This window comes from Eriocheir sinensis, chromosome 10 (assembly GCF_024679095.1).
Source record: "Eriocheir sinensis breed Jianghai 21 chromosome 10, ASM2467909v1, whole genome shotgun sequence".
In the NCBI taxonomy this organism is placed as follows: domain Eukaryota; kingdom Metazoa; phylum Arthropoda; class Malacostraca; order Decapoda; family Varunidae; genus Eriocheir; species Eriocheir sinensis.
Window position 1 is genome coordinate 2,205,178 of NC_066518.1, and position 20,600 is coordinate 2,225,777.

The 20,600-nt window shown below is 42.6% G+C and overlaps 1 long non-coding RNA gene across 1 annotated transcript in view; it reads right to left on the reverse strand.

Moving 5' to 3' along the window:
• LOC126996436 (uncharacterized) overlaps positions 1-20,600 on the reverse strand; it is a 183,896-nt gene that overhangs the window by 146,282 nt on the left and 17,014 nt on the right. The window contains exon 2 of the long non-coding RNA XR_007751162.1: positions 13,274-13,370. This is a non-coding gene — a long non-coding RNA (uncharacterized LOC126996436). The remainder of the gene's footprint in view (positions 1-13,273; positions 13,371-20,600) is intronic.

Genomic DNA, 20,600 nt, shown 5'->3' on the forward strand with positions numbered 1-20,600 from the left:
GCAACTTTCCTACCACGCAAAGTTAGCGGTTCATTTCTTCATTCACGATAAACTCTCCGGTGAGCGTAATATTAAATAAGCAATTAAGTCAGGGAAAATTTTTGTAGATGGTGTTAGGTGAGACATACGAAGATGAGAAAGTGGAGCGAGTAGGTATAAAAGGAAAGGAAAAAAAAGTAAGGAAACTAGTGTTAAGAAATGAAGAACTGAATCGAAACTAAACACAAACAGTGGGATGATGCAAGAGCGAGGGACAGAGGGAAGGCGTTAAAAAGGACGGAGTACGAGTTTGAAATGTTAAAAGAGAGAAATCATATCGTAGAATGGGACGAAATTACAAATGCAAAGCGGAGGCAACACATAAAATAAAATGAAAATAGTGCGGAAATAGAAGTTGAAGACGAGGCAAAATAAAATGGAATCAGAACGAGACCCAGAACATGCAATGACGAGAAAGAAGTTAAATAAACTAGAGAGGAGAATAGTAAAGAGAAAACTATACGACACAACTGGAGAAGAGAAGCAAGGATAGAAGTGATAAATATACGAAAGAACAAGAAGATAAAAAGAAGGATATGTAGGAGAGGGGAAATGAAAGAGTGGGTGGAGAAGGAGGGAGAGGCAAAAGGGGAGTAAGGGTAAAGCTGTATGACACTATGAAAGGGGAGTTAATGAGAAGGGGAGGTGGGGAGAAGGGGAGGTGAGGAGAAAGGGAGGTGAGGAGGAGGGTCAAGGGGTTGAGGGAAGAAATTAACGAGTGCATGAATTGGGTAGTTAATGTAGGAAAGAGAGAGAGAGAGAGAGAGAGAGAGAGAGAGAGAGAGAGAGAGAGAGAGAGAGAGAGAGAGAGAGTTATTGGTATGATTTCGTATTACTTCATTAATTAATGTCTCCTTCAATAATCTCCGTTGCAATCTTTCTCTCTCTTTTTTGTTTCCTTTCAGTCATTTCCGTCTTTTTTTTTTCTATATCTCATCTTCCACTTCATGTTCTTCTTTTTTGTCTTCTTCTTCTTCTTCTTCTTCTTCTTCTTCTTCTTCTTCTTCTTCTTCTTCTTTTCCTCCTCGTACTTCTTTTTCTTGTCCTTCCATATTTTTGCCTTCTTCATCCTTCTTCCCTTCCTCCATCTTCTTTCTCGCAAGCGTCGTCTCCACAATTTCCTCTTTAATTAGCAGAGATCGGTCCGTCTTGTTGCTGTCTCACGTCTTCATATAATTACTCATATCATCCATTAGTCTTCCTTGTTTTTACCCTTCAAGTTGACTTTTCCTCCGTGACGCACTCTCGTCCTTCCTTTCCCTTACCTGAGGCACCACCACCTCTTCCTTTCCCTTCCTACAACACTACAAATTTCCGTGCTCCAAGGGTCACTACCTTGCTATAATGTAATATATGCATACACTCATGTTCAAAGGGTATCACGAAAGGGTCTCTCTCTCTCTCTCTCTCTCTCTCTCTCTCTCTCTCTCTCTCTCTCTCTCTCTCTCTCTCTCTCTCTCTCTCTCTCTGAAAGAGTGAGGGTTTCAGTTTAATCAGGTCGAGAGAGAGAGAGAGAGAGAGAGAGAGAGAGAGAGAGAGAGAGAGAGAGAGAGAGAGAGAGAGAGAGAGAGAGAGAGAGAGAGAGAGAGAGAGAGAGAGAGAGAGAGAGAGAGAGAGAGAGAGAGAGAGAGAGAGAGAGAGAGAGAGAGAGAGAGAGAGAGAGAGAGAGAGAGAGAGAGAGAGAGAGAGAGAGAGAGAGAGAGAGAGAGAGAGAGTATAGGAGCATTGTATTACCTTTAAAAGTTAACCGGCTTCTATTACTTTTTACGCAAGATCGTGTACGGATATCAGTTTCCGTCTTAACGTTTTCATCTGACCTTTTTAACGTAGAAATATGACCCAAAAAGATGCAGGGAGACAGACGACTGAGTAATAGAAGACAGAGATAAAAGGGTAATAATAACTCTAGCTATTTTCTATACTCATGGAAATCAACTCTACGGGCCAGCCCACTCACATTTCACTACTAGCACCCTCACCATCTCTGCCACCACTCTCACCACCGCTGCATCATAACCAAGAACAATATCACTCTTCCTTACTACCACCACCACCACCACCACCACCACCATTACCCCTACCACTATCACCCTTTCGTACCAGCCCCTCCACAACCACTGCCACCTCCACCACTAGAATCACACCCCCTTTCCACCAGCACCAGTATCACTCTCCCCATCCCCCCAGCACTACCACTACCAACACCCTCCCTCCTCCAGCATAGCCGCCGCCTAGATGAGTGGTTACAGCGACGCACGGAGAAGTAAAGGCCGAGGAAAAAGCTTCGTGGAGTCCTAAGAGCGTTTTTGTTTCGAGAGGGTGAAGGGGTCGAGGAGGAAAGAGGAATTGGGAGTTAGTTTTAATATACGTGAGACCATCTGCGAGAGAGAGAGAGAGAGAGAGAGAGGTCCATTAGAGCATTAGTAAGACACCAACGCAGCTTTCTTTTGTATAGTATCTCTCTCTCTCTCTCTCTCTCTCTCTCTCATTGAAACACACTGTAATTGGGAAAAAAATTATTGAATGTACTAATAAAAAATAAGTGAAAAAATGCAGTTATTATTATTATTATTATTATTATTATTATTATTATTATTATTATTATTATTATTATTATTATTATTATTATTATTATTATTATTATTATTATTATTATTACTATTATTATTATTATTATTATTATTATTATTATTATTATTATTATTATTATTATTATTATTATTAATAGTAATGATAATATTGTTATTTTTATCATTATTATTTTCATTAGTTTTTGTGATTTTAATTATGCTTCACTTTCCATATAAATCATGTCGAAAAGTCCTTCCCATTTTCCTTTTCTTTTTTGCTGAGCTTATAAAGGAGAAAATTGAATCTACAGTGTATAAGGTGAATAACCGATGAGGAGGAGGAGGCGGAAGAGGGAGGTGAATAGGGAAGTGAAGGTGGAGGGATACAATGAGGAAAAGGACGAGGAGGAGAGGAACCAGGAGAAGGAGGAGGAGGAAGAGGAGGAGGAGGTGTAGATAGAAGAGGAGGAAGTAGAGGAAGACCTTGAGGGGAGGAGGAGTGGGAGGAGGAAGAGGGGTATAGGGGACAGATGGAGATAGAAAAGGAAGAGGATTAAGAGGAGAAGAGAACTAGGAGGAGGAGAAGGAGAAGAAGAGGACGAGGATGAGGAGGAGGAGGAGGAAGAGGACGGTGAGGAACAAAACAATTTTCCATTAACCACTCGTCCCTCCCTCAGTCCTTCCTTTTCCTCAACTCGTCACAAACTCGCACAGAGACAGTTTTATCATCTAAAATCACCCAGTGTCTCCCGCAGGCTCCCGAGGCTTATAACTCTTACGAAAAAAATTAGGAGCGAACAGAAGTTAATGGTAAGGGAAAAAAATGGTGCCTTGTCTGATCACTCATTGATTGGATAACTTGCAGAGCCAAAGAGCGCTGTCAACTTTGGTTCCATTTCATCTTTTAAGTTCTAACAGCCTAAAGTAAAGAAAGTACGTTGGTGTTACTTCAAGTGGATAAAAGGGAGAAAAAAAGGTTACGTAAGTCTACTGTTAACTCACTGAAAGAACTTTTGTAAGGCCAGGATACAACTTTTTCTCTTGTTCTTTATTCGTTTTACTTGGGCGGGTCGAGAGAGGAAAACGAGTAGTTGGTAGAATATCTCAGGAGAGGTTACGCGGAGAGAATGAGTTACTCGCTAGAATATCAATGAGTCTCTCTCTCTCTCTCTCTCTCTCTCTGTGTGTGTGTGTGTGTGTGTGTGTGTGTGTGTGTGTGTGTGTGTGTGTGTGTGTGTGTGTGTGTGTGTGTGTGTGTGTGTGTGTGTGTGTGTGTGTGTGTGTGTGTGTGTGTGTGTGTGTGTGTGTGTGTGTTAGTTGAGCATTTATAAGACAGACATTTACAAGCTAGACAGATTTTTTCATGTCTGTCTCTCTCTGCATGGGGATACGCCGGTTCGTATTTACATGACAAAGGATGTTACGGATAAAACTAAGTCCCGTAATATGCTGCTTCTATACATAAGGATAAAAAAAGATATATGCTTATTTTTGATGACAACATACCGGATCTTACATTAGCAAGTGCGGCACCACTGAAATTCATGAGCTTCAGAATATTTCTTTCAGCAGCGGAGTAGTGGAATGGTTCTCAGCGGCTGTTTAAGTTTTTAATTGCAGTTAGCATGACAAAAGGATAAAATAATTCAATGGAGGAAACTCTGCGGTAGTTTGAAAATGTGAAGACAGTCAGTTAGAGGAGAGGAGATAACGCGGTGACTGGCCATTGATAGCTTTGTTTAGAAGAGCTGTGTGTGTGTGTGTGTGTGTGTGTGTGTGTGTGTGTGTGTGTGTGTGTGTGTGTGTGTGTGAGCAGCTGCCCCCCCTTCCAACACACACACACACACACACATAGACACACACACACACACACACACACACACACACACACACACACACACACACACACACACACACACATTGACGCATACTCTATACAGTGGCAAACACGGCTTCCGTACATAGGCAACATCAGGAAGGGCGATAATGATAGGTAGAGAAGAAGCAGAAAGCTTCACTTCGAAGCAGCCCATTTTGAAAGAAAAGGAGATATTAGGTTACCAATTAAGATTTTAAGTTAAGGAGAGACCAGGAGTGATTAATGTAGAAAAGAGAATAGTTGCGTGCTATCGAATAGAATAGAACGTTTGCCAGGACAGTGGTGTTTCCCTCTGTCTGTCTGTCTTTGTCTAATCGGTCTGTCCGTGTACGTTTGTTCGTCTATCTTCCTTCAACTTTTCTCTCTTTTCTCCAGTAATGTCCCCTTGAAGGACTTAAGGGCCGCTATTCACGACGAGCCAATGATCACGGGGGTGGAGGGCGTAGGTCCGGTGGTTAGTGGCGGTGTAGGTGCTGAAGTGGGTGTTTTACGGGAATCTGGAATACGCAGCAGATTCTTTGATTCCCATTCCCATTCCTACCATCATTATCACCCCCATCACCGCCCCCATCATCGCCTTTACCACCACTATCATCTTCTTAACCACCATGTCAGGAGGTCCTTTTCTCCACTATTGCAATACTTCTGTCCTCAACCTTCCTTTATCCGTCCTCAAATCTTACAATATTTTTTTCTGGTCTCCCTTCCTTTATATACCTATTGCCGTCACTACTCCCCAATGCCTCCCTTGCTCCCTTTCTGACTCCCTTTATTGTCTCTGTCCGCTATTTCTCTCCCTACTTTATGCATTCTTTTTCTTTTTCTTTTTTTCCCTTCTAACTACTTTCGTTCCATTTCTTCCTATTTCGCTACTTCGTCTCCCATTTTCCTCCTTTCCCAGTCCATCTATGTTTTCTTCTCTCCTTCATTGTCGTCTCTGTCTCCTCTTTTTCCCAATATCTATTTTCTCCATCCTTCACTCCCTTCTTCCCTCCCTCTCGGTTTTTACTTTCTATCTGCCTTCGTCTCTTTATCATTACAAATAACTCTTTAACCTTTCGCTCCCTCCTTCCGTCTATCTCTGGTTCCTTACTTTGACTTTCTCCCATCATTCCCTCCCTTCTTCCATCCCTATAACTTTCTATATTTTGCTTTGGTTTCTTCTCTATCATAACATACCTCTTTCACTTTTTCTTCCCTCCTTCCGTCTCCCTCTCTCTGGCTTCTTACTTCTTCCCTCCCTCCCTCCTTCCCTCCCTTCCTCCCTACTCGTCTGGCACGGCAATTAACACTCTCATGATGCGAAGATCAAACTGAGCCAAGGACGTCCTGGCCCCGATGACGCCTCCTCCTCCTCCATGTTAATGACCCTCTGAGGCGACTAGACACGGCCTCATACCCCACCCCACCCCCGTTCGTCCCTCGCCGTCCCGTCCCCGTCCATTCTCCTATCACTTCTTAAATTCTCCATTCCTTACGTTTTTTTTTTCCATATTTATTCTCCGTTTGTCACTCTGTCCACCCCCTTTTCCTTGATGTTCTATTGTTTTCTCATTCCTATCTTTCTTTTAATGTATTATTTTCCGTCCCTAACCCTCTCCCTTCCCACTCTTTAATCCTTCCTCCTCCGCTTTTTTCCTTGCCTTCCTTCCTTCCTTCATTCATTCATTCATTCATTCATTCATCACCACCAGAATACTTGCACTGTCTACTCAATTTTTCTCCCCAACAAAGTTCCACAGACTGCCTCAAGACAAAAAAAAAATATATATATATATATATATATATATATATATATATATATATATATATATATATATATATATATATATAAATACATTCTTCCTAACCAGTTGTCGTGGCCTGGCTTAACAGAGCCGGACCAGGAAGTGTAGAAATGATAAAATAATAACCAAGCTTTTCTCCCGCCATTTTTTATGCAGTAAAGAAGAAAACTTATTACGTAATTCCCTTTAGTGAATGTGGATTCTCCTTTTGTTTCGTTAATTTTCCCCTGAGTGCGCAGGTGCATCAGGTGAGGTAAGTAAAGGCAAAGCTAGGCAGGTACATTTCCCCCTGCCAGAGGCTGTCCAGTCGCAACAAACGTGGGTTCTTCAGCCTCTCACTACAGCATTACACACTACAGTTTTACACTCTGCTAGTCGCCAGTCTGGCTTAGCACGAAACAAAGTCCACAACTTTAGTTGCAGAATAAAACTTTTACGACGGTTAATTTTTATGATATTGTAATAGGAAGTAAAAAGAGGAATATTAAAAAAAATATAGTATTTTCGTGATTTTACTAGTGAATGCTGCTTGCGCCACAGAACGCCCCACGGCGCCAAGGGAATAATTTTGTGTGTGATATAGGCATTATTTCAGACAAAGATGAACACATCTTCCACATACGGCGTGTCTTCTCACAGCCGCCTGTCTCAGCGCCCCGCCCCCTCCCCCGAGGCCAGGCCGCCCACACTGCTCCTCTCCCTCCCTCTGAGCCAGCCTGCAGCGGGTCCGGCCATTATTACATTACTGAGTATGTTAATGTCCTCTGGGATATGAGAAGTCTCGCGAGAGGTTAAATTATTTCTGGGCTCTTTTAAAGCTTTGACAAACAGCCCAGAACGGACATGAAATTGCCGTTTTATAAACTTTCATAAAAGACCAGACTACTCAGTAGGAAAAGAGGGGCGAAAATTCAACGCTTGTCAATTCTTAAATATAAAAAAAACAATATGCCAAGAAACGCAAATTTCATTAATATTTTAGTCAGATTGCACACACATTATCACACAATTACGAGATGGAACTGATGATTCCCAGCACAAACTTATCGTTTCCTGGGCGTGGCAGCAACAGGCATTCAGCAGGCCTCCCCCCCACCACCCCCACCCACTCACCCTCTCTCAATTCATACGTCAAATTTCTACATATAATAAATCTTCGTCGGGTCCCTCCACACCTGCTGACGACGACGACGGGGCGGCGCACGCTGCAGTGAAGAGATCCTTTGAGGGAGACGCGGTGAGCACTGGAATATTTAGAAAAGCTTTTACATCAGCTTGACGGCGAGTGACGGCAAACAATGCCCCAGAGACACCCGTCCGACATGGCATTAAACGATTTTTTTTTTTTTAATTACACTCTACGCAACACTCTAATTTCACTGTGTGTGTGTGTGTGTGTGTGTGTGTGTGTGTGTGTGTGTGTGTGTGTGTGTGTGTGTGTGTGTGTGTGTGTGTGTGTGTGTGTGTGTGTGTGTGTGTGTGTGTGTGTGTGTGTGTGTGTACCTCCCCAACTTGTATATTCTTGAACTCATCCTCCAGCTCATATACATCGGATCTTAAGGATATTTAGTCAACACTGGGTGGACAGGGGCACAAGCGTTAGGAGATTACCCTTCTGTCTCCACTCAGGCCGGTAATAGAACACATCAGGATCATCATACATTTCCTCAAGGGTTTGGGGCAAATTATTTTCCACTCTTCACTTTATATCTATCATCGATCGCTATTTAGAGTGCTTCTCCAGCTTTTATCCATTAAATTTTCCTTCAGTCTCTCCACCATATCAACAAACTCCTCAAACTATTAAACACCAAACTATCAAACGCTCTTAACCTCAGGAACCATAAGTGCTCCTGCCTCTTTACCATCCTCCTCCTCTATCCCTGTTAGTTCCTCATCGTCTTCTCTGCTCCTTCTCCTGCCTCTTAGCTCCTCCCTCACTTTCCTCCTTCCATACCTTCCATATTAATCTTTTTTACCCTGTCCTTGATCTGGTCTAATAGTACTCTGCCTTTGAGTTTCTTTCCCTTAATAAGAAGTGAAAGGGAGTGACGAAAATGATGTAAAATCTGAGAAACAGGAGGAGGAGATGGAGAGGGATGTAGAGGAGGAAGAGGAGGAGGAAAAGGAGGAACAGGAGGAAAAAAGTGGCGAATATGAATACGAATAGATAAAAAACATATTGGATAGTTATTGAGATATTGAAAGGTCAAGTTGGTAAGGGGGTCGTGTTTAGGGGCTTTACGGAAACCCTTCACAAGACCTAGAGGGGAGGAGCCGCACGAGGACTCTCAGATAGACCCCGAGCAAGAGTCATCAGCGAGAACCTTCACCTCTACGTCACCTCTCACGCCCTCACGAGCAAACTTTTTTCTCCTCAGGGCATGATTCTCGCGCGTGACGGCTGATGAAAACATGATCAGAGAGTGTTATGTATCCTAGGGCGTGTTTTTGTATCTTTTTTGCCTCCCCCCCCCCCCTATTCGTCTTGACTATCATCTTTCTCCTCTTTCTTTTCTTTCTACCGTTCATGCTGTTCCTCACACTTCTCTCTTCTTCTTCGTCTTTGTTCTTATGCGCAGTTTCTTCCTCTTCCATTCTCTCTTATCCTACTTCTCCGTCTCACATTCACTTCACTGACCTGTCCGTCTCCTCCTCCTCCTCATCTAACTTTCCCACTTTCTTTCCCCTTTTTTTGTTATTCGTTCGTTTCCTCCGCTCATCACTTACTCGCAGCTGTATCTTCCTCTTACTTCTCTCCTTCTCCTCCTCCTCCTCCTTGTCAACTTCCTCTTCTTCCTCCTCTTTTTCCTATTCCATCGACTTCTTTTCTTCATACAACTACTTTTCCTTCCTATCTTCATTCTTCTTCTCCTTCACTCTTCCGGAACAGCCACCGCCATTAACAACTCTACCACCACAGGCTCCTTCTCCTCCTCCTCCTCCTCCTCCATCACCACGCGCTCTTGCTCCTCTTCCTCCTCTTCGCCTTGTTATGTCCAGGCCAGGGATCAGGGTCATCAATCTTGAGGTGCGGGACAAGAAGCTTATATTTGAAGATTCCTCCATCAGCGTGCCTCACCACCCCCCATCATGTAGTAGATAGTTTCCCACCATCGTTCCTCCACTTTATTACTTAACAGAAGAAAAGGATACATACACATACGCTGTACAGGAATACTCTCCTTCCCTCTATCTGCCTTTTAAACACAGCTATGAATAAACAATTAGAATTAGTCTGAATCACTCGGTTATTTCCCCCACTGACTCGGCTATCATTCCTCTACTTCATAAATTATAGAAGAAACAAATAACTGCATAGTCGCTCTACAGGCATATTCCCCTTTCCTAAATCAACCTTAAAACACAGCTATGAATAAACCCTCAGCCTGAATCATTCGTTTAGTTCCACTCACTGACTCCCACCCAACCTTTCAGGGCAGCTAATACGCGGGAGAGAGGCTCGCGGCGGCCTCTCCTTCACTAGCGGGAGTGAATAATGTTTTGGGAGGAGTAAAGAAGCTTGATGGATGGGACGGCCCGCCTCGGGATCACAGGATGGAGGTCAAAGAAGATGCCACTAAACTCCCGGAGCCTTGCCAGCCCATCCAGCATCCTCCTCCCTTTCCCTTTCCCCTCACACGCTGGCCGCTGAGGGGGACAATGATATGGAAGGGGAATTATGTGCATGCTGGCTCTTTGCTCTTCCCCTTCACGCTTCTCCTCTCCTTTTGATCCTCATTCATCTCCGTCGCCCTGCTCTTTCCCGTCATTCCTCTGCATCTATTTTCTCATGTTTATTCCTTTTCTTCGCCGTTATTCTTCTCTCGTCCGCCAAGTCTGACCCCCTTATGTATTTTCTCTTCCCACTTCCTCTCCATGTGTCTCGGCTCTTGTGTTCCTTCTCTTTCTCTTTCTTCTCTGTGTTTCACCTACTTATCTTTCCAAGTCTTTTTTTATCTATTCGTATCATTTACCATGTTCTCATTGCCTTCATCTCCTTTTGTTCTCATTTTCTAATCCTATATTTTCTTATGTTATCTAAGGAGTGAAAAATGGAGCATACTAGAACAAAAAATAATAGTAATAAACTTTTAGAGAAAATTTGAAAGGACCCACAACCAAACCTACATAACCCCCCTCCCCCCCCCCACCACCACCACCACACACCACCGTCATGAACTACTTGTGAACTATGAAACGTTGTCCCACATAACTCAATTCCAGTGTATGCTCCGTTTATCACCACCTGCCTCTCTGTCTGTCTGTCTGTCTGTCTGTCTGCCTTTCTGTCTGTCTGGAATATCTACCGTGCGGTTTGTCTCACTTACTCTGTCCATGATAGAGTGTGTGTGTATGGGGGTGGGGGGGTGGGGGGGATTGGAAAAAAGAGAGAGAGAGAGAGAGAGAGAGAGAGAGAGAGAGAGAGAGAGAGAGAGAGAGAGAGAGAGAGAGATGTCCTTGAGGGAATATACAAGTATCTATAAAACCCTCTATGTATCCATCTATGTGTCAATCTATCTATCTATCTATCTATCTATATCTCGGTGCAGCATCACGGACAACCTAACTTCCGGGAATAGTGAAGAAAGACTTGCTATTCTGGAGGGCTGAAGGACGCGGAAGAGGCTGAAGGAAGCTGGAGGAGGATCGAGGAGCGGGAAGGAACATAAAGAGGACTGAAGGAGGTAGGAGGAGGAGCATCAAAGAGGTTCATCTTCGCGTCCCATTGACTCTGAATCGCCTCGCCGACAGTGAATACCAAAACTGATAAAATAAGGAGCACCGAGCGAGAAAAGAACATGGACGGAAAGAAAACTCGCACAATGGTAAGCATTCGATTGGCTGAAAGAGGTTGACCAAAGTCTCTTTCATCAAGTCAAGTCATACGCAGCTTTCTGGGAGGAGACGCGGCAGATGCGTGGGTTATGTGGGACGCTGCTCGGTGCCAAACTAGAGAAGGTAGAAACAACGAAAAAGCGTTAAAAAATGCTGCTTTGAGGAAAATAAAATAAAATACGTTTGTGTTGTGAAAATAAGTTTGAGGCATAGTTTATATCCGAAAAAATATGGAAAAGCTAACTAGACAAAGCACAGTGAGAGAGACCGTCACGTAGCCGTCAGTGAAGAAAGAAATAAGATACAAATTACATCGCAACTTAAACAGAGATGCACGAAGTAAAAGTATTAGACTTGGCAGATACTAAATACAACTCTCTCTCTCTCTCTCTCTCTCTCTCTCTCTCAAAATCAATAACCCTGCGACAAAGATTTTTCCTGCATGATAATAGAACTCATCGCTCTCTTCTCCCTTTTCCTTATTTCTCTCTCATTCCATTCTCCTTTTTAATTTACTTTCTCCTTTTCCCCTATTATTCTCCCATTCTTTACAGCTTCCTCTCTTTCCTCCACATTTCCTTACCATTACTTCCACTCCCATTCCCAAGCAGTTTTACTACAATTACATATTTCTCTAACTACATTTCTAATATTGTCCAAGTTATCTGCACTCGTGTCGCTGCAGTGTCTTTCCCTTACATGCATTTCCAGTGCCAAACTGTTATTAGTAAAAGATTATCTCAGGCAATTATCTGTAAAAAATGAACCTTGAAGACAAATACGTTTGGTCAAATATTGTTCTGAATCCATGAATATCGCATTTATCTTTTTTTTTTCACTCAAAATGATAATGGTAAGACAATGCTGGTGGCACTACCGCTTACAATGAGAATAATAATAATAATAATAATAATAATAATAATAATAATAATAATAATAATAATAATAATAATAATAATAATAATAATAATAATAATAATAATAATAATAATAATAATAATAATAATAATGATGATGATGATGACGATGATGATAATAATAATAACAATAAAATTAACGACAACAGCAAAAGGATTAAAAATAACAAAAAAACAATATGACGAAACAAAAACGGCAACAAAACAGTCATCACGACAACATCAACAACATCATCATCATGGCAACAACATCAGCAATACAGCACATCATCTCCTAATAAGAAACGCTCTCAACAACATGTGAGGGAGTTAGACGGCCTCAACACATGAATCATAACGCAACACTCGATCCCATTAACCTCACGCGATTAACTTACCCAAGAAACGCGAGTTCGAATATCCAAAGTCCTCGAGAAAGACACACCCCTCACGGAAAACAGAACACGCAAAGGCTAAACGAGCAGAATACACGCACAGCCACTCCGGTCCTTCCGCTGATGTGTGTCTGAGCAGCGCCAGGCCATTTAAAGTCTCTCGTCTATAGCATGGGTGGGAAGAGTGATGGAAGAGGTGGATGAGAGCTAATAGTACAGGCTCCTTACTTACTGGATATGATGCAATGGTGATATGTGTGTGTGTGTGTTTGTGTGTGTGTGTGTGTGTGTGTGTGTGTGTGTGTGTGTGTGTGTGTGTGTGTGTGTGTGTGTGTTAAAAGAAGATCATATGCATCAGTCTAAATAGGCCGCCGAGGCATTTATCGGAAATCTATATTTGTTTGGTCATTCCACTTAGTACCCCATTCCTCCTCCTCCTCCTCATCCTCCTCCTCCTCCTCCTCATACCCCACCTCTTTCTCCTCCTCCTCCTCCTCCTCCTCCTCCTCCTCCTCCTCCTACCCAACCTCTTTCTCCTCGTCCTCCTCCTCCTCATTTTCCTCCTCCTCTTGCACAGATACTCACACAAACACACACACACACACACACACACACACACATACACACACACACACACACACACATACACTAATTCACTCATTAATTCAATCACTCACTTTTTCAATCTGTCTATCTATCTATCCATCTATCTATCTGTCTATCTATCTATCTATCTCAAAGCCTCCCCACATGCTTCCAGTTCCCGTGATACCACAGTAAATCACTACTGGCCCAATTAATGTCCTCCGCAGAGAGACAACACCACCTCCGCCCACCAGCCACACGGAGGAACAGCAAGGCACAATACCTTTATCCAAGCCGCCGTCTCCGCGCCGCCACAACGAAGCCCTCCAGTGCCATTCACCTGCGTGCCGAGACATAGCTTGCTGAGGACACTGATTTACCTGAAAAGGAAATAGTTTACGTCAATTATTTTTTCACAGTTGACTACTTACTGGGCGACACTTAATTAAAATCCAGATGACGTTAATATATTTGTGAATGAAAGAACAAAATCATAGAGTAATCGACTTTATTCTTTATACAGAATATTTATATCACTGTATCATTTGCAGAATTAAGCAAATAAAATAATAAATGAGTAAAAAAACAAGCAGAAAATTAACACTACGTAAATCAGAGCTTTAGTGAGTATTACATAAGAGAAGGAAAAGACTGCGGGCGAAAACCGATAGGTGAAAGATGCTGGCAGCAATAATTTAGTATTAATGTTAATGCTGCTGGACTGGAAGGCAAATAAAAGTCATCTTCAAGCTGTTGATTCTTGAACTGGGTGAAAGTGTGGAGATACAAGTTGACTCTGGCTATTGGAATGGTCTGAGGAGGAAGGAAGGTGTGCGGAGAATTCATTAGCAAAACAACATGAGGTTACAAAAGACAAACGACGCAGAGCTTTATTTGACAAACATTTATATTGCATTTTCGTAGTCGTAGTCACAACAACAACAAATAAAAAACAGTAAGGCGGATAAATGAACCACTGGGAGGCACTACAATAAACAAAACGACAATAATAGTCTCATTCAAGTTTTCGGAAATAAAATCACGATGAAAGCAAATAACAGAGACAAGAGAGGAGCGAAGAGAAAGACGAGGAACAAGAAAGTGCTTAACGGGGTTGTCCGATATGTTATGGTAATTCGTCCGATATTCAATAGTTTACGGTCACTGCAGTCCATTGTAAATTGGTGATAAGTATGGCAAACTCTTTATTTTGTTCCGCGGGAGGCTGCGGAAATCTTTAGGGACACCATTCCTGTCCACTGCACGTACCAAATGACTCCCGCGGTGACTGATGGAAGCGTGCGTGGCGATAAAAGTGTGTGTGTGTGTGTGTGGGTGGGTGGGTGGGTGGGTGTATACATGGCAGAGGGTGTATGGTGAGGAATGATCAAAATACTGTATAATGAGAAGGGAAAGTTAGTTCAAAAGAATATACTTAATGCTCCTGAACTCTAAATACTCTTTCTAAACAGAGAAAAGATGGCTTACGTAATCCTCTCAATATAATTTTTCCCCGCCCCGTCGGAGCAAGGAACGCGATGATGTTTTCGTCGCTGGCCGTCTGTCTGTCTGTTTAACTGGCTGTCCGTTACCAAAATATCTGAACACAACTGAGTGACGCAAAATACACACGAGAACACCCTGAGGTGAATATCTAAGACTAGTAACCTTGGGGAACACAACAGGAAAGTGACTATAAAAGGGAGAATGAAAAAAAAAAAAACTTTCGTTAACTTTTCATTTTCTTTGAAAAATTAAGTTGAAGCGTTGTTAAATATTTTTTAATCGACTCATGTGCACAGTACCAGAACACTCGGGCAGCGATACAGAGTATTTTACAACATAAACATTTATGTGATTATTTGACACAGTTGTAAAATATATATACCGAGATGAAAACTAGAAGAAATTTCAGTAACCAAATATTCAATTTTCGTGCCAGGCGATTAAAAATAATACATTAAAGTATGAACGCAGTTAGATGACGCCATGTGAACTTTTATATTAAATAGTAAAAATAATCAGATTACGGAGAATAGAGACATACAGGAAAAAAGTACGGCATTTTTACTAGGCACCGGTACATGGAAGCTGATTATTGCGCAGGTGCTAAAAATTATATAACCGAGAAAACATGTACTTTGACCTTTGTGACGGAGTGTGAGCCGGGAAGAGGGAGGGACAGGGGGTGGGGAGGAGGACACAGGGCGGTGGGAGACGAGAGTTGGGACCCTTCACGAGGAAAATGGGAGAGAAGGACGAGAAGAAAGACGGGCTGAGAGGATAAGGGTTATGGGAAATGCACGAGGGTTGGGAGGGAGAGAAAAGAGGGAGAGGGAGAAAGACATGAAGCGATGAAGCAGGGAAGGGAAGGAGGGAAGGCAGGGAAGGGAAGAAGGGAAGAAATCAAGGAAGAAGAGGGGAGAAAACAAGGAAGGGAAGGAGGGAAGATGGAGAAGAAGGAAGTGTGAAGAATTTAAAGAAAGCAGTTGAGAAGAAAATAAAGAAAAAGTTAATGTAAGGGAATAGCGGATTGAATTAGTGATTGCAGGAAGGGAGTAAAGAAGAAAAGAAGAACTGAAAGAAGGAAAAGATAATAAGAGAAAAGCATGGAAGAAAAAAAAGGGAGCAACAGATTAAAAAAAGTAAAGAATGAGAGAAAAAGGGAGGCAAGAGGATAAAGAAGAAAGTGAATAAATGAAGGATGGAAGAAAAGAAAAAAAGTCCGTGTAAATAAACAGATGAGACAGATAAATAATAAGAGAGATAGATAGAGAAAGGAAGAGACAGAGAGAGAGAGAGAGAGAGAGAGAGAGAGAGAGAGAGAGAGAGAGAGAGAGAGAGAGAGAGAGAGAGAGAGAGAGAGAGAGAGAGAGAGAGAGAGAGAGAGAGAGAGAGAGAGAGATAGAGAGAGAGAGAGAGAGAGAGAGAGAGAGAGAGAGAGAGAGAGAGAGAGAGAGAGAGAGAGAGAGAGAGAGAGAGAGATAGAGTGAGAGAGATAGAGAGAGAGAGAGAGAGAGAGAGAGAGAGAGAGAGAGAGAGAGAGAGAGAGAGAGAGAGAGAGAGAGGGCAAAGGGAATGTTTGACGAGGAAGAAGGGAAGGAAGAGGAGTGTGTAGAGGGTGAGAAGAAGGGGAGGAAACATGCGGGTCCTTTAGGAGAGAGAGACAGAGGAAGAATGTTTAGCGAGGAGTGAAGGAAGAAGGAGAGGAACAGGGAAGGAAGGTGGACAGAAGGGAGTGTGTGCATGCGGGTGTTGGGTCCTGCAGGGCGGAAGGAGGGGGGAGGGGGGAGGGATGGGAGAGGCTACAGGAATTAATCACATACTTGAAGGAACAAGCTTGGCGGGATGACCCAAAGGACATATTATGGTGAAGTCCTTTACGGAATTTATGTGGAGGAAGATAGATAGATATAGATAGATAGATAGATAGATTAGATACTCATAAATTAGATGAAGTTAGTTGAAGGGACAAGCTACGGAATTTGTGTGGAGGAAGATAGATAGATAGATAGATAGATAGATTAGATATTCATACGTTAGCCTCCTTATCTCCCTCTCATCCTCACTTCCTTCTATCCTTACTTCTTTATTGGCTACGTCCATCTCGTTCTGTATCTCGCTTCCTTCCTGCTGAGTTTCCTCCCTCTATTCTTCCCTCTTTTTCTTATATCTTTACTGCCGCCGTCCGTCTCTCTCTCTCACTTCCTTCCTTCCTCGCCTCGTCCCCCTCACCCTTGCTCCATGCTTTCAGACGCTTCCTTCTTTACATGACTCCGCATTTCCTCCCAACTTGTCCTCCCTATACTTTTCATATATATTTCATCCCCTAGATACTCCTCCGATATTACCCCACATCTATCTCCCTCTGCCTCACTTCTCTCCCACTTCTCCCTCCGATTGTCTCTCTTCCTCCTCCCCCAGCAAAGGGAGCTCAGGCAGAGGGAGGGTTGCATAGGGAGTAAGTTAGAGGCAGAGTAATTTAAGTGTCTCATTGCTCTCCGTAATTACACGCAGCTTGTTGAAAGTACGCGGACACTGGCTATGAACACGCATGCACTCTCTCTCTCTCTCTCTCTCTCTCAAAAAAAAAATCTCTACAAAGTGACTTTAGAGCATCGAAGCGAAAGCAAACGTAAAAGCCATCACCGGAACCTCACTTGCAGCGGAACACCCCTACCCCCCTACCACACATCCCTCCCCCCTAACACACCGGAGCTAAGAACACCTGTGCGCACCTGGTCACTATTTGAACGTCCCTCGCATGGTCTACGGTAGAACAGGAATCCATCTCTGACTGATCAAATATTCCTGTCACCGTTAAGCGAGGTAGTTATGAGGGAGGGAAGGAGGGAGGGAGAGAGGTTGAGGGGTTTAATAATAATACAAAGGCAAGGAATAGATGGGGCCTCCTTCACTCTCCAACAGCCTCCCTTCCTTCTCCTAACTTCTCTTCCTACCTCCTCTTGCCTAGATGTTCCCAAGCCTTTAAATACACTAGAGGCTTATCTGCCTATCTTCATTCTCATTATTCACTCCCTTGCCTCTATTCACTCTTCCCAACCTCTCTTCACTCTTCTCTGCCTCTCTTCAATCTCAATACTCACTCTCCCTTGCCTCTATTCACTCTTCCCAACCTCTCTTCACTCTTCTCTGCCTCTCTTCAATCTCAATACTCACTCTCCCTTGCCTCTATTCACTCATCCCAACCTCTCTTCACTCTTCCCTGCCTCTCTTCATTCTCAATACTCACTCTCCCTTGCCTCTATTCACTCATCCCAACCTCTCTTCACCCTTCTCTGCCTCTCTTCAATCTCAATGCTCACTCTCCCTTGCCTCTATTCACTCTTCCCAGCCTCTCTTCACTCTTCCCAGCCTCTCTTCACTCTTCCCTGCCTCTTCACTCTGCTTACTCTCTTCACTTTCCTTGCCTCTCTTCAACTCCGCTAAATTTTCATCATCTTCCCGAAGTCTAACCTCCTGGAGGCGTATCCTAAGTTCTCTCTTATAATCAGATGTCAGATTTTGCCACCTAAAAAAACAACGGGATCTACTTAACCATTTTCTGCCTTCGTTGAGCTCCACATGCATCACTTACAATTACTTTTTATTCTTTGCATTCTGACCCACGCATATCGGAAATAGTCTTTACACCATGAATAAAGGTTGATAGCAAGCGTGTACGGAATAATGCCAGGAAAGGACAACTTGTAATATAGGCACTGGCAACACTGTTTCTCCCTCCCTTAATTCCTCTATAAAATCCTCCCTTCATTCCTCACGACTGTCTTTCCTCCTTCCCTTCCGCTCTCCCTTCCTCTTTTAAAGCTCGTCGTTATGGTGTCAATTTCTCTGTTTCCACGCGCAGCGGCCTCCGAAACGCCTGTATTTGTTTGTCTTTATTGCAGAAATATCAGCACGTCTCTTGGTTCGGAGGGCAATTTCCGTCTATTTCCTCCTCCTCCTCCTCCTCCTCCTCCACTTCCACCTGCACCTCCTTCTCCTCCTCTCTCCAATTATCATTTTAGTGGAGCTGAAACTGCCGCTTTAACTCACACAATTAGTCAGTTTATTTCTTATTACCTATTACATCCGGGCATTTGATTATTGTAATGGCGGGGAAAGAGGAAGGAGAGGAAGTGGAGGTAGAGGATTAAGAGGGGGAGGAGGAGCAGGAGGAGGAGGAGGAAGAAGAGGACGAGAAGCAAGACGAGGAGTTCGGAGAAGGAAGGAGAGGAGAATAGGGATGAAATTGAAGAGAACACAAGGGGTTGGAAGGAGAGGGAAGGAGAGGAGGAAAAGGATGAGATGGAAGAGAAGAAGGAGGAGGAGGAGGGAAGTCAATCCAATACAGTTATCTTACGTAATCATCTTGTACCCTACGAACACAACTTGACATCATAAAATTAACTTTTCTTAATATATAAATGTGTGTCCAACTCATAACTCTCTCTCTCTCTCTCTCTCTCTCTCTCTCTCTCTCTCTCTCTCTCTCTCTCTCTCTCTCTCTCTCTCTCTCTCGTTTACACAAGTACAATAAATATCAACAATGCATCGTCTCCTTCCCTGGACGTCATGGCGCCTTGAATCATGCATATTAAAAGCCAACATTAATTAGTCAAGACGGCCTTTTATTTCGCCTTGTTCCCTCGCTTGATTCTCCTTTCCGAGATGTTAATAATTAATTGGAAACACATTTCGCCCTAAACACCTAGCACATAGACTCACTCACTCACTCACTCACTCACTCTCTCTCTCTCTCCCCAGGTCATGATAAATACTTTAGAATATTACAGTAATTAATTACGAACTTTTCCTATTTTTCTTTTCGTGAAGAGGGACACCAGAGTAGAGAACAGTAAAATATCTGAGAGGGAGAGAATGAGAGGGAGAGGACTAAGATATGTAATAATAATTATAGAATGCAGATTTAACGGGAGCTTACTAAATCATTTTTATAAGTGACGAAAAATGGACAAAAACAGATATAATATGAATAACAATAAAAATATACGACTTCCAATTATAACGCTTTTAGTAGTAGTAGTCGTAGCAGTAGAAGTAGTAGTAGTAGTAGCAGTAGTAGTAGTAGTAGTAGTAGTCGTAGTAGCAGTACTACTACTACTACTACTACTACTACTACTACTACTATTACTACTACTACTACTACTACCATTATTACGCGTATATCAGCGTTAGTTGCAAACACACACACACACATACACACAAAGCGACAAAACAGTGTTATCAAAGGCTTCTAAGCTAAAATACTATTATGAAAATGAATTGTCACTTCCTGAGTAACAAAAGAAATCGTATTCAAATATCAATGTACTTCAAGTGTTAAGAGCATTACTATTCCTACAACTTTTCCAGGAACCCGGCAGTAATGGCTCGAACATAAGTAGTCAGCTTCTTTACTGTATTTCACTTTACGATACGTTACTTTTATATGCAGTACAATAAACACACACAAGAACGACCTACGCACACACGACGTCATTCCGGTATCGAGAGTCTTTCGTTTGCTGTCCCGTCCAAGCATGTTGCAGCTATACTTTATGGGAACACAGATATCGAGTCAGACTGCAAATGGTATAGGTCCTTAGAATGTCATACGCGCGTCCTTCAGTGAGCCGTTACAGGGAACACAAAGGACAGGGAGTTCGACCTTCATGATAAACAGGCAAGGGTTTATGTTATGAAAAACAGTCCATGGGTTAATAAATAAAGAACAACGTGAAAGCAATGAATAATACAAAAATAAAGAATGAACATGAGATAATAATAATAAAGAAGAAAAGGATTTATTGTGTAATATCATATCAGTGAAATACGCATGAAGTCAAGAGGGTGAAGATGAAAGAATAATAAAAAAAGATGATCGTGTGTTTCTGCATGATAGTTGAATGATGAATATCGGTGAAGGAATAGACTACAGACAAACAAAAACATTCACGTCGCCAATTTGGAATATCATTGAGTCTAAAAGTGAAAAATGAAGAAATACGGATGCCCTCTCGACGTGTTTTTTCTGCTTTTTAGCCGGACTGTTTGACATCAAGGGGATAACAGACGGAGAAACACATGCATAGCGGCAAACAGTAAGC